Raw genomic sequence first — 12,511 nt, forward strand, 5'->3', positions numbered from 1 at the left:
CTGTTAAACAAGCGTATCTGAACTTTATATTGTGATAACAAAAGTAAAAACGAAAATCTAGTGGAAGTTTTTTGTTCGTTTTCGAAACAAAAATTTCTAAAAATTGTTTCATGTTCTACAATTTTGGAATTTAGCACAGTTAATAAACAAGTTAAAATTAGTAAAACCTCCAAATTTCATCGTTTTGTGATTAAAACAGCCAAAGTTACGAAATTTAATAAAAATAGGTTAAACTTTTAAGCCCATTTCAAATTGCAATTTCTAAAAACTGTTTCTTGTTATAAAATTTGGAATTTTGCAGAATTAATAAACAACCCGAAATTAGTAAAACCTCCAAATTTCATCGTTTTGGGGTTAAAACAGCCAAAGGTACGAAATTTAATATAAATTGGTGGAACTTTTTGGACCATTTTAAAATAAAAATTTCTAAAATCTGTTTTTGCCCTAAAAATTTGAAATTTAGCACAGTTAATAAACAAGCAAAAATAAGTAATACCTTAAAATTTCATCGTTTTAGGACTAAAACAGCCAAAGTTACAAAATTAATATAACTTGGTCGAACTTTTTGGTTCATTTTCAAATAAAAATTTATAAAAACTGTGTTTTTTTGTTAGAAAATTTTGAAATTTAGCATAGCCGATAAACAAGTTAAAATTAGTAAAACCTCCAAATTTCATCGTTTTGTGATTAAAACAGCCAAAGTTACGAAATTTAATAAAAATAGGTTAAACTTTTAAGCCCATTTCAAATTGCAAATTTCTAAAAACTGTGTTTCTTGTTATAAAATTTGGAATTTTGCAGAATTAATAAACAACCCGAAATTAGTAAAACCTCCAAATTTCATCGTTTTGGGGTTAAAACAGCCAGAGGTACGAAATTTAATATAAATTGGTGGAACTTTTTGGGCCATTTTAAAATAAAAATTTCTAAAATCTGTTTTTGCCCTAAAAATTTAAAATTTAGCACAGTTAATAAACAAGTCAAAATTAGTAAAACCTTCAAATTTCATCGTTTTGGAATTGAAATAGCCAAATTTACGAAACTTAATATAAATTAATGGACTTTTGGGTCATTTCAAAATAAAAATTTCTAAAAACTGTGTTTTTTTGTTATAAAATTTTGAAATTTAGCGTAGTCGATAAACAAGTTAAAATTAGTAAAACCTCCAAATTTCATCGTTTTGTGATTAAAACAGCCAAAGTTACGAAATTTAATAAAAATAGGTTAAACTTTTAAGCCCATTTCAAATTGCAAATTTCTAAAAACTGTGTTTCTTGTTATAAAATTTGGAATTTTGCAGAATTAATAAACAACCCGAAATTAGTAAAACCTGCAAATTTCATCGTTTTTGGGTTAAAACAGCCAAAGGTACGAAATTTAATATAAATTGGTGGAACTTTTTGGACCATTTTAAAATAAACATTTCTAAAATTTGTTTTTGCCCTAAAAATTTGAAATTTAGCACAGTTAATAAACCAGCAAAAATAAGTAATACCTTTAAATTTCATCGTTTTAGGACTAAAACAGCCAAAGTTACAAAATTTAATATAACTTGGTCGAACTTTTTGGTTCATTTTCAAATAAAAATTTATAAAAACTGTGTTTTTTTGTTATAAAATTTTGAAATTTAGCGTAGTCGATAAACAAGTTAAAATTAGTAAAACCTCCAAATTTCATCGTTTTGTGATTAAAACAGCCAAAGTTACGAAATTTAATAAAAATAGGTTAAACTTTTAAACCCATTTCAAATTGCAAATTTTTAAAAACTGTGTTTGTTGTTATAAAATTTGGAATTTTGCAGAATTAATAAACAACCCGAAATTAGTAAAACCTCCAAATTTCATCGTTTTTGGGTTAAAACAGCCAAAGGTACGAAATTTAATATAAATTGGTGGAACTTTTTGGACCATTTTAAAATAAAAATTTCTAAAATTTGTTTTTGCCCTAAAAATTTGAAATTTAGCACAGTTAATAAACAAGCCAAAATAAGTAATACCTTTAAATTTCATCGTTTTAGGACTAAAACAGCCAAAGTTACAAAATTTAATATAACTTGGTCGAACTTTTTGGTTCATTTTCAAATAAAAATTTATAAAAACTGTGTTTTTTTGTTATAAAATTTTGAAATTTAGCATAGTCGATAAACAAGTTAAAATTAGTAAAACCTCCAAATTTCATCGTTTTGTGATTAAAACAGCAAAAGTTACGAAATTTAATAAAAATAGGTTAAACTTTTAAGCCCATTTCAAATTGCAAATTTCTAAAAACTGTGTTTCTTGTTATAAAATTTGGAATTTTGCAGAATTAATAAACAACCCGAAATTAGTAAAACCTCCAAATTTCATCGTTTTGGGGTTAAAACAGCCAAAGGTACGAAATTTAATATAAATTGGTGGAACTTTTTGGGCCATTTTAAAATAAAAATTTCTAAAATCTGTTTTTGCCCTAAAAATTTAAAATTTAGCACAGTTAATAAACAAGCAAAAATAAGTAATACCTTAAAATTTCATCGTTTTAGGACTAAAACAGCCAAAGTTACAAAATTAATATAACTTGGTCGAACTTTTTGGTTCATTTTCAAATAAAAATTTATAAAAACTGTGTTTTTTTGTTATAAAATTTTGAAATTTAGCATAGTCGATAAACAAGTTAAAATTAGTAAAACCTCCAAATTTCATCGTTTTGTGATTAAAACAGCAAAAGTTACGAAATTTAATAAAAATAGGTTAAACTTTTAAGCCCATTTCAAATTGCAAATTTCTAAAAACTGTGTTTCTTGTTATAAAATTTGGAATTTTGCAGAATTAATAAACAACCCGAAATTAGTAAAACCTGCAAATTTCATCGTTTTTGGGTTAAAACAGCCAAAGGTACGAAATTTAATATAAATTGGTGGAACTTTTTGGACCATTTTAAAATAAACATTTCTAAAATTTGTTTTTGCCCTAAAAATTTGAAATTTAGCACAGTTAATAAACCAGCAAAAATAAGTAATACCTTTAAATTTCATCGTTTTAGGACTAAAACAGCCAAAGTTACAAAATTTAATATAACTTGGTCGAACTTTTTGGTTCATTTTCAAATAAAAATTTATAAAAACTGTGTTTTTTTGTTATAAAATTTTGAAATTTAGCGTAGTCGATAAACAAGTTAAAATTAGTAAAACCTCCAAATTTCATCGTTTTGTGATTAAAACAGCCAAAGTTACGAAATTTAATAAAAATAGGTTAAACTTTTAAACCCATTTCAAATTGCAAATTTTTAAAAACTGTGTTTGTTGTTATAAAATTTGGAATTTTGCAGAATTAATAAACAACCCGAAATTAGTAAAACCTCCAAATTTCATCGTTTTTGGGTTAAAACAGCCAAAGGTACGAAATTTAATATAAATTGGTGGAACTTTTTGGACCATTTTAAAATAAAAATTTCTAAAATTTGTTTTTGCCCTAAAAATTTGAAATTTAGCACAGTTAATAAACAAGCCAAAATAAGTAATACCTTTAAATTTCATCGTTTTAGGACTAAAACAGCCAAAGTTACAAAATTTAATATAACTTGGTCGAACTTTTTGGTTCATTTTCAAATAAAAATTTATAAAAACTGTGTTTTTTTGTTATAAAATTTTGAAATTTAGCATAGTCGATAAACAAGTTAAAATTAGTAAAACCTCCAAATTTCATCGTTTTGTGATTAAAACAGCAAAAGTTACGAAATTTAATAAAAATAGGTTAAACTTTTAAGCCCATTTCAAATTGCAAATTTCTAAAAACTGTGTTTCTTGTTATAAAATTTGGAATTTTGCAGAATTAATAAACAACCCGAAATTAGTAAAACCTCCAAATTTCATCGTTTTGGGGTTAAAACAGCCAAAGGTACGAAATTTAATATAAATTGGTGGAACTTTTTGGGCCATTTTAAAATAAAAATTTCTAAAATCTGTTTTTGCCCTAAAAATTTAAAATTTAGCACAGTTAATAAACAAGCAAAAATAAGTAATACCTTAAAATTTCATCGTTTTAGGACTAAAACAGCCAAAGTTACAAAATTAATATAACTTGGTCGAACTTTTTGGTTCATTTTCAAATAAAAATTTATAAAAACTGTGTTTTTTTGTTATAAAATTTTGAAATTTAGCATAGTCGATAAACAAGTTAAAATTAGTAAAACCTCCAAATTTCATCGTTTTGGGATTAAAACAGCCAAAATTACAAAATTTAATAGAAATTAGTGAAACTCTTTGGCCCATGTCAAAATAAAAATTTCTAAAAACTGTGTTTCTTGCTCTAAAATTTTGAAATTTAGCACAGTCAATAAACAAGCTAAAATTAGTAAAATCTCCAAATTTCATTGGTTTGGGATTAAAACTGCCAAAGCTACGAACTGTAATAGAAATTGGTGGAACTTCTTGGCTCATCTCAAAATGAAAAGTTTTAAAAACTGTATTTCTTGCTCTAAAATTTTGAAATTTAGTACAAGTCAAAATTAGTAAATCTCCCAAATTTTATCCATTTGGGATTAAAACAGCCAAAGTTACGAAATTTAACAGAAATTGGTGCAACTTTTTGGCTCATCTCAAAATAAAAATTTCTAAAAACTGCGTTTCTTGCTCTAAAATTTTGATTTTAGCACACTAAATAATCAAGTCAGAGTTAGTAAACCCTTTAAAATTCAATGTTTTCGGATGAAAACTGCAAACGTTAGAAAATTTTTTATTTTTAATTCGCCATCAGAATAAAAAATTTCGAAAAAGTGTTTCTTGCTCTAAAATTTATAATTTAACGCAATTTAAAAGTAGTAAAAACTCCAAATTTTGCTATTTTAGGTTTAAAACAGGCAAAGTAAATTTTAACGTCTCGGTGAATCCCAAAGTCCAAGTTATTATACCGGGTATTTTTAAAATACACTATAAAAAATTAAACACAATTTTTTTTATTTTTTTTAACGATATAAAAGAAAACACCTTTTACCACTTATTTGGAACACCACTGATGAAAATATCCACCTAAAAGAACAAACCTTGAATTGTTGCCAAGCAATCAAGACTAAATTCTTTAATCCAGTGGCGAACTGGAAATTTTGACTAAATATTTGATTAATTTTATCTCGAAAACGAAAATACTTCTACCTACAACATTTTTTGTCAATTGATTCTACTTGTCTGCACCAATTATCGTGTTTTGTTTGGTAGCGTATTTCAAAAACACCCTGTATAGTTCTAAGGACTCGTTTTTTTGGCGAGTTTCAACAAGCCACTCACAGGAAAAACTCGAAACTTAATTAAGACTATAAATTAAGACAGCTTTTGTAATTTTACAGCGAGCTAGTTCAACCACAGGAAGCGGAACTTCTTTCCTGCTAGCTTTCCTTGCATTTTTCTTCATTTTCAAGAGCTTCCAACCTAAACTCGGAATTTTATACAAAGAACCCAAAATTTAGATTAAATTTTTTACGACCTTCGCACTTTATACCTTCGAGCTTCATTGTATCGTACGTTCTTTGAACCGCAAGTTCTAAACACGATTTTAATTAAAGAAAGTGTTTCTTAAAATGGAAGCACTAGGTTACACATTACACGTAACGGACAAAAAAGGTAACTTTATTGTGAGAAATGCCACAACAATTCTTACCTTGAAACACATTTGTCTTCGTACAAACGAATATGAACAATACAAAGCAGTTTTATCTTGTGAAAATGGAGGTACAACAATGTTTTTATAGAGTTGGAAAGAATGTAATCTTAGATATCGAGATTCTGGTGCAACAAATATTTACAAAAACACATTCCTGCAACTTGGAAAAAAATTTCTCGCTTCAAAGGAATTTCCAAAATTTTCAAATCAACTCGGCCGATTCTCCCTAATTTTGAAAGTCATTTAGGGGAAATGAGTCACACCATGAATAAAACCCATTGTTACTAGCAAGTTACAAACTCATCCACCGTTGTACCGTTGAAGTCATGTTCAAGTCCACCTGCAAACTCGGTTGCTCAACTCGAAAATTTTTCATTCCACACGTGGTCTATTTATCCATCAAACTATGCACGCCACGTCATTTTTCAATCGGATCGATAATTCTACGATCGAAAGTGCGGCTATTAATTACCCGAACGTGTTCCGAATTTGCAACAATCAACCGTTGGGCAAGACAGCGGATATCCTCTGAAAATTCAACTTACGCAAACGATTTAACTACCATCACTTGTGGCACCCACAGGCAACTGATTATTGACCAGGTTGCTCCCCTTGAATCGGGCAGGTGTCCTGTAGAGGGGCCGAATTCACGCTCTCACTTTCACCCCTCGATTCCATTTCAGGCGAGTTTTCCGGAAGGATAAATGGGGTTCTTAACGCGGGTTTGGAGAGGACGAAGGTGAGAGTGGCGAGGAGGGAAAAGCGGAGAAACGTAAAATTTGATTGAATGACTGTCGGTTGGAAATGCGTGCTTCGTTTGGACAATTTGTCTTGGGTATGAATTATTCGGGATGTTTAAGAGGTTGCGAGGGCGAAGGATTCGTCCATCAAGAGCGCAAATGATCAGGAAGCTTGTTAGGATGTGTGTACTAAATAATATTATATATTTTAGAGATATTTTGATTAAATAACTCAGTTATTTGTTGTTGTACGTGAATTTCAAGTTCTGTTTTGAATTCTGTGCCAAATTCTGTGTAAAAGGGTTATAATAACGCAAGTTTATTTCAAAAAATAAGAGAGATATCGACATCAGAAGTTTGGCATAGTTTTAGCCATGAATTTTTGCGAAAAACTGCAACTTTCGACTTTTGGAAAATCTAAGAACTACTTTGTAGGTAAAAAACGCGAGAAAAACGATGACGCAAACCGCATCTTAATATCTGTAATAGTTTTCAAGATATTGAGCACTAATTGCTTCAAACCTTCAAAAATTTGGCCCTCTGGCGACAACCCAAAAATTCAAACGATCATAACTCAGTTATTTGTTGACTAAAATTCAAAATCCTTATGTTTTTGGATTCAGCGTGACATTCTGCGTAAAATGAGACCCAAATTTGTTAAGTTTGCTTAATAAATAAACGAGGCATTGGCCAAAAACTGCTTTGAAGAGGTCATTTTAGGGTGATTTTCAATCACTGTTTTCAAGGTGAAAACGACGTTTAATATCCTTGTGTTTATATAAATAGAAAGAAAAGCTCGAAATCTATCTACTGGCCAAATTTGAAATCTATTGAACAAATGGTTTACGAGATTTGGCCAAAAAACAAAAAATTGAAAAATTTTCATCGTTTGAGTCGGATTTTTTTTTTCGCAAAAAATCGACTATCGAATTTTGGGCTTTCGAATACATTTTCTAACGTAAAATGAGCCAAGAAAAATAATGGCACAAACCGCATTTCAATATCTCTAAAAGTTTCCGAGATATTTAACTTTGAAAATTGGGAAAAATAAGAAAAAATGAAAATCAACTATCCGAATCTTTGATCGGCCATAACTCAGTTATTTGTTGTCGGATCTGAATTTAAATCCCAGATTTGGAATCTGCGTAGAATTCTGCGTTCACTGATGTATAATAACTCAAGTTCACTCTAAAAAATAAGCGAGATATCGATATGAGAAATTTGGTATAGTTTCAATCATGAATGTTTGCGAAAATTTGCAAATTTCGACTATTGGAAAATCTAAAAACGATTTCTTATGTAAAAAATCGCGAGAAAAACGATGCCGCAAACCGCATTCCAATATCTGGAATAGTTTCCGAGATATCGAGCATGAATTGTTTCGAACCTTCGAAAATTTGTCCCTCTGGCGACAGCCCAAAATTTCAAACGGCCATAACTCGGTTATTTGTTGACGAAAATTAAAAAATTATTATGTTTTTGGATTTAGCGTGAAATTCTGCGTACAATGAGACCCAAATTTGTTGAGTTTGCTTAATAAATAAACGAGGTATTGGCCAAAAACTGTTTTGAAAACATCATTTTAGGGTGATTTTCAATCAATGTTTTCAAAATGAAAATGACGTTTAATAGCATTGAATTATACATCAGTCGAAAGAGGAGCTTAAAATCTATCTACTGGCCAAATTTGAGATTTATCGGACAAATAGTTTACGAGTTATGGCCAAAAATAAAAAAAATTGAAAATTTTCATCGTTTGAGTCGCATTTTTTTTTTCGCGAAAAATCGACTATCAAATTTTGGAGTTTTAAGCACTTTTTCTAACGTAAAATGAGCCGAGAAAAACGATGGCGCAAACCGCATCTCAATATCTCTAATAGTTTCCGAGATATTTAAGTTTGAAAATTGGGAAAAATAAGAAAAAATGAAAATCAACTATCCGAAACTTTGATCGGCCATAACTCAGTTATTTGTTGTCGGATCTGAATTTAAATCCCAGATTTGGAATCTGCGTAAAATTCTACGTTCACTGATGTATAATAACTCAAGTTTACTCTAAAAATAAGCGAGATATCGTATGAGAAATTTGGTATAGTTTTAATCATGAATTTTCGCGAAAATTTGCAAATTTCGACTATTGGAAAATCTAAAAACGATTTCTTATGTCAAAAATCGCGAGAAAAACGATGCCGTAAACCGCATTCCAATATCTGAAATAGTTTTCGAGATATCGAGCATGAATTGTTTCGAACCTTCGAAAATTTGACCCTCTGGCGACAACCCAAAATTTCAAACGGCCATAACTCGGTTATTTATTGACAAATTTTAAAAAATTAGCATATTTTTGGATTCAGCGTAAAATTCTGCGTAAAATGAGACCCAAATTTGTTGAGTTTGCTTAATAAATAAACGAGGTATTGGCCAAAAACTGTTTTGAAAACATCATTTTAGGGTGATTTTCAATCAATGTTTTCAAAATGAAAATGACGTTAAATAGCTCTGAATTATACAATATACATACAAGAATTTTCGCGAAGAACTCCAACTTTCAATTTTTGAAAAATCCAAGAATTATTTTTAAAAATGGCGACAAAACGATGGCGCAAAGCATTTTTAACACCAGTCGTAGTTCTAGTGAACAGTTTTTTTCAAAAATCTTGCATTACCACATTTATCTTAGCCATAAATTATTCTAATAAGCCTGCAAACGATCCAAAAATTGCCCCTCTATATTTATCACCTACTTGGTAATCATCTTGTTTATTTTATTTATTCATTAGTTTATCAAAATTCAACAAACACGCACTAATCTAATTACGCCGCGGCTCCACACTTCACATTCTTCACACTTTTCCAGTAAATTATCGACATTTTCCAATAACTCCTTTATCTCATTAATTTTCCCCGTTCCGAAAACTCAAACTTCGTTAACACATAATCCTAAAATCAGCTTACCTTCTAAGGCTTCACCACAAAGAACTCGCAACGCGTTTCCTGCACTAACTTTATTGTTTGCAAATCATGCTTAACTGCATTGTCTGTTTCCAACAACATGTTTTCCAGACAACGACTCGAATTGATACGTTATCGGCCACGAATAGCACCTCTGCTTGATCTTTCTTCTGTAGAAATGCCACTGAGATAACAGCTACCAGTGTTGCGTTTCTCGGGAGGTGACGGAACTTAGGATGAGATAATTTTTTTGCTGACTGAATTGGATAATTTTTATGATAGGCGGTTATCAAGAATTGTATGTATTATAAGAACATTCTTTTTAGTTTTACTTGGAAATGTTAAAGCGAGGACGAACGTGAGGCTATTATTATTATCGCATTAGGTAATCCAATAAAAAGCTTAAAGCGAGGAGGTGCGAGTGTGCTTTCGTGCAAAAAGTCGTTTGCTTTGTTGTGCCTTGACGATTTTTTAATTTTAATAGTCCTTGAGCGAATTAGCGGAAGGACGAGTTGGGGATTTTAATGAAATGAGAGGGAAATTTCTAAAGGCGCGGACACACTAGAGCGCGCGGCGCGACGCCAACAAATTCCGCAGTGGCAATGGCAAAGTTTTAATTTTTTGAATTTTTTTTAACGTTTTTTGTTCTGTAACTTATAGGTCGTTGGAAAGGTTATTAAGTTGGGTTTCCAAAACACAGTCGAGCAATTCCATACCTGCACGTTTTCAAGAAAAATCGAAGAAAATACAGTTTTGTAAGTAGAATCGAAAAACATGGTTTTAAAAATATTTCTCAATCCGGACCTGATGGAGCAAAACGGACTTCAGATTCGGAATCAGAGGTTCTTTCTTCTTTAGAAATGACTCTTCACTTCTCCAGCTCAAATTTGATCAAATTTTGAATTTATAATTTTTCTGAAATTAATTTACTGAATTTCAATAAAAAAAAGTGTACTGTTTTTATTGTTGTTCTTGAGTTTGAACGACTTAAAGCTAGATAAAAATCGATAATTTTCATATAACTGATGCCTCTAGCAAAAAATATGAGTTTTAATTGGGGAAAATTAAACCGGCGCATCCACCATTTTTGTTATTTATTTTTTTAATTTATAAATTAATTTGATCTTTAGTTCTGCAAATATTTTGAAAATTTTCGTTTTGGTCTTTTAACCGATTAAATTTGACTACAGAAACTTCTTAAAAAAATGGAATTTTATTTATTTTGTAAGGTTCAGATTTAAAATTAAAAAAAAATAAAATTCGTATTTTTTTAATTCTGTAGATATTTGGGAAATCGCTCGTTTCTGCCTTTCTATGGTTCTAATTTATAAGAAAAGAGAATTAAATGAGTGAGTGAGGGCTGTGAATAAAACTTATAAATTTTATTTGAATTTAACAAAAGTTTGGGATGTTTAGACAAACTTCAAAATTCGTATCTTTCTTAATTCTGTAGAAATTTAGAAAATTCCTTGTTTATAGTTTTATTTACATAAAATTAACGAAAAAATGGTACCAAATCATGAAATTTGAGTTTCTGGTGAAAGTTAGAAATTTTATCTGCAAGAGTCGGTTTGTGGAAATTTTGCAACTAATTTAAAAATTTGTATCTTTTTTAATTCTGTGGTTATTTGCAAAAGTGCTTGTATCTTGCTTATAAACAGATCGAATTTACAAGAAAGTGGTAACAAAATATCGTATGGAAGTGTGAAGGCAAAATTATCAATTTCATAAAAAAAGTCGAGATTTGAAAATTTTCCAACATTTTTAAAAATTCGAATTTTTCTTAATTCTTTGCATATTTGGAAAATTGCTCGTTTTTTTTCTTTTTGTAGATAAAATTGGCAAGAAAATGGTCCCAAATCATGAAGCAAAAGGTATAAACAAAAAATATAAATTTTATTTCAAGTTATTGAAAATTTGGGATGTTTAGACAAACTTAAAAATTCGTATCTTTCTTTATTCCGTGCAAATTCAGAAAATTTTTAGATTCATAGAGATCAAATTAACCAGAAAATGGAACCAAATAACAAAATGTGAGCTTTGGGTAAAAATTAAAATTTTTATCTCCAAGAATCAACATTTGCAAATTTTGCAACAAATTTTAAAATTTCTATTTTTTTTAATCCTGTGGTTATTTGGAAAATTTCTCGATTTTTTTTCTTTCTGTGGATGAAATTTACAAGAAAATTGCCCCAAATCAGAAGCAAAAGGTTTAAACAAAAAATATAAATTTTGTTTCAAATTGTTAAAAATTTGGGATGTTTAGACAAACCTAAAAATTTGTATCTTTCTTAATTCTGTGGTTATATTCATAAGTGTTTGTTTCTGGCTTTTAACAGATCGAAATTACGAGAAAATGTTATCAAATTATCGTATAAAGACGTTCAGGCAAACTTAGAAATTTAATAAAAAAAATCGAAATTAGAGAATTTCCAATAAATTAAAAAATTCGAAATTTTGTTGATTTTGTAGATATTTAGAAAATTTCTTGTTTTTTGACTTTCTGTAGATCAAATTTACAAGAAATTAGTTTCAAATCATGGAGTAAAAAATTTCTGCAAAAAATATAAATTTTATTTTAAATGGTTGATAATTTGGGATGTTTAGACAAACTTAAAAATTCGTATTTTTCGTAATTCTGTGGAAATTTAGAAAATTCCTCGTTTTTAGTTTTCTACAGATCAAGTCAATGAGAAAATTGTACCAAACAACGAAATGTAAACTTTTAGTGAAAATTAGAAATTTTATCTTCAAGAGTCGAGATTTGAAAATTTCGCTACAAATTCAAAAAAAATTGTATCTTTTTTAATATTGTGGTTATTTGCAAAAATGTTTGTTTCTGGATTTTAACAGACAGAACTTACAAGAAAATGGTACCAAATGATCGTATAGATCCGTTCAGGCAAAATTAGAAATTTAATAAAAAAAAAGTCGAGATTTGAACAATTTCCAACATTTTTAAAAAATCGAATTTTTCTTAATTCTGTGAATATTTGAAAAATTGCTCGTATTTTGTCTTTCTGTGGATGAAATTTGCAAGAAAATGATCCCAAATCATGGAGCAAAATGTTTAAACAAAAAATATTAATTTTATTTTAAATTGTTAAAAATTTGGTATGTTTAGACAAACTTAAAAATTCGCATCTTTCTTAATTCTGTGAAAATTTTGAAAGTTCCTCGTTTGTTGCT

The 12,511-nt window shown here is 29.2% G+C and overlaps 1 protein-coding gene across 1 annotated transcript in view; it reads right to left on the minus strand.

Annotated features, from left to right (window-relative positions):
• The window catches only part of LOC148166340 (torso-like protein), a 27,332-nt gene extending 17,807 nt beyond the window's left edge, over positions 1-9,525 (minus strand). The window contains exon 1 of the mRNA XM_088048655.1: positions 9,326-9,525. The gene's annotated coding sequence lies outside the window, so the exon portion shown is untranslated. The remainder of the gene's footprint in view (positions 1-9,325) is intronic.
• Positions 9,526-12,511: the final 2,986 nt, after the last annotated feature.

Source organism: Gnatocerus cornutus, unplaced genomic scaffold, assembly GCF_029298725.1.
Source record: "Gnatocerus cornutus isolate USDA-ARS CGAHR unplaced genomic scaffold, icGnaCorn1.1 ctg00000023.1, whole genome shotgun sequence".
Classification (NCBI taxonomy): Eukaryota; Metazoa; Arthropoda; class Insecta; order Coleoptera; family Tenebrionidae; genus Gnatocerus; species Gnatocerus cornutus.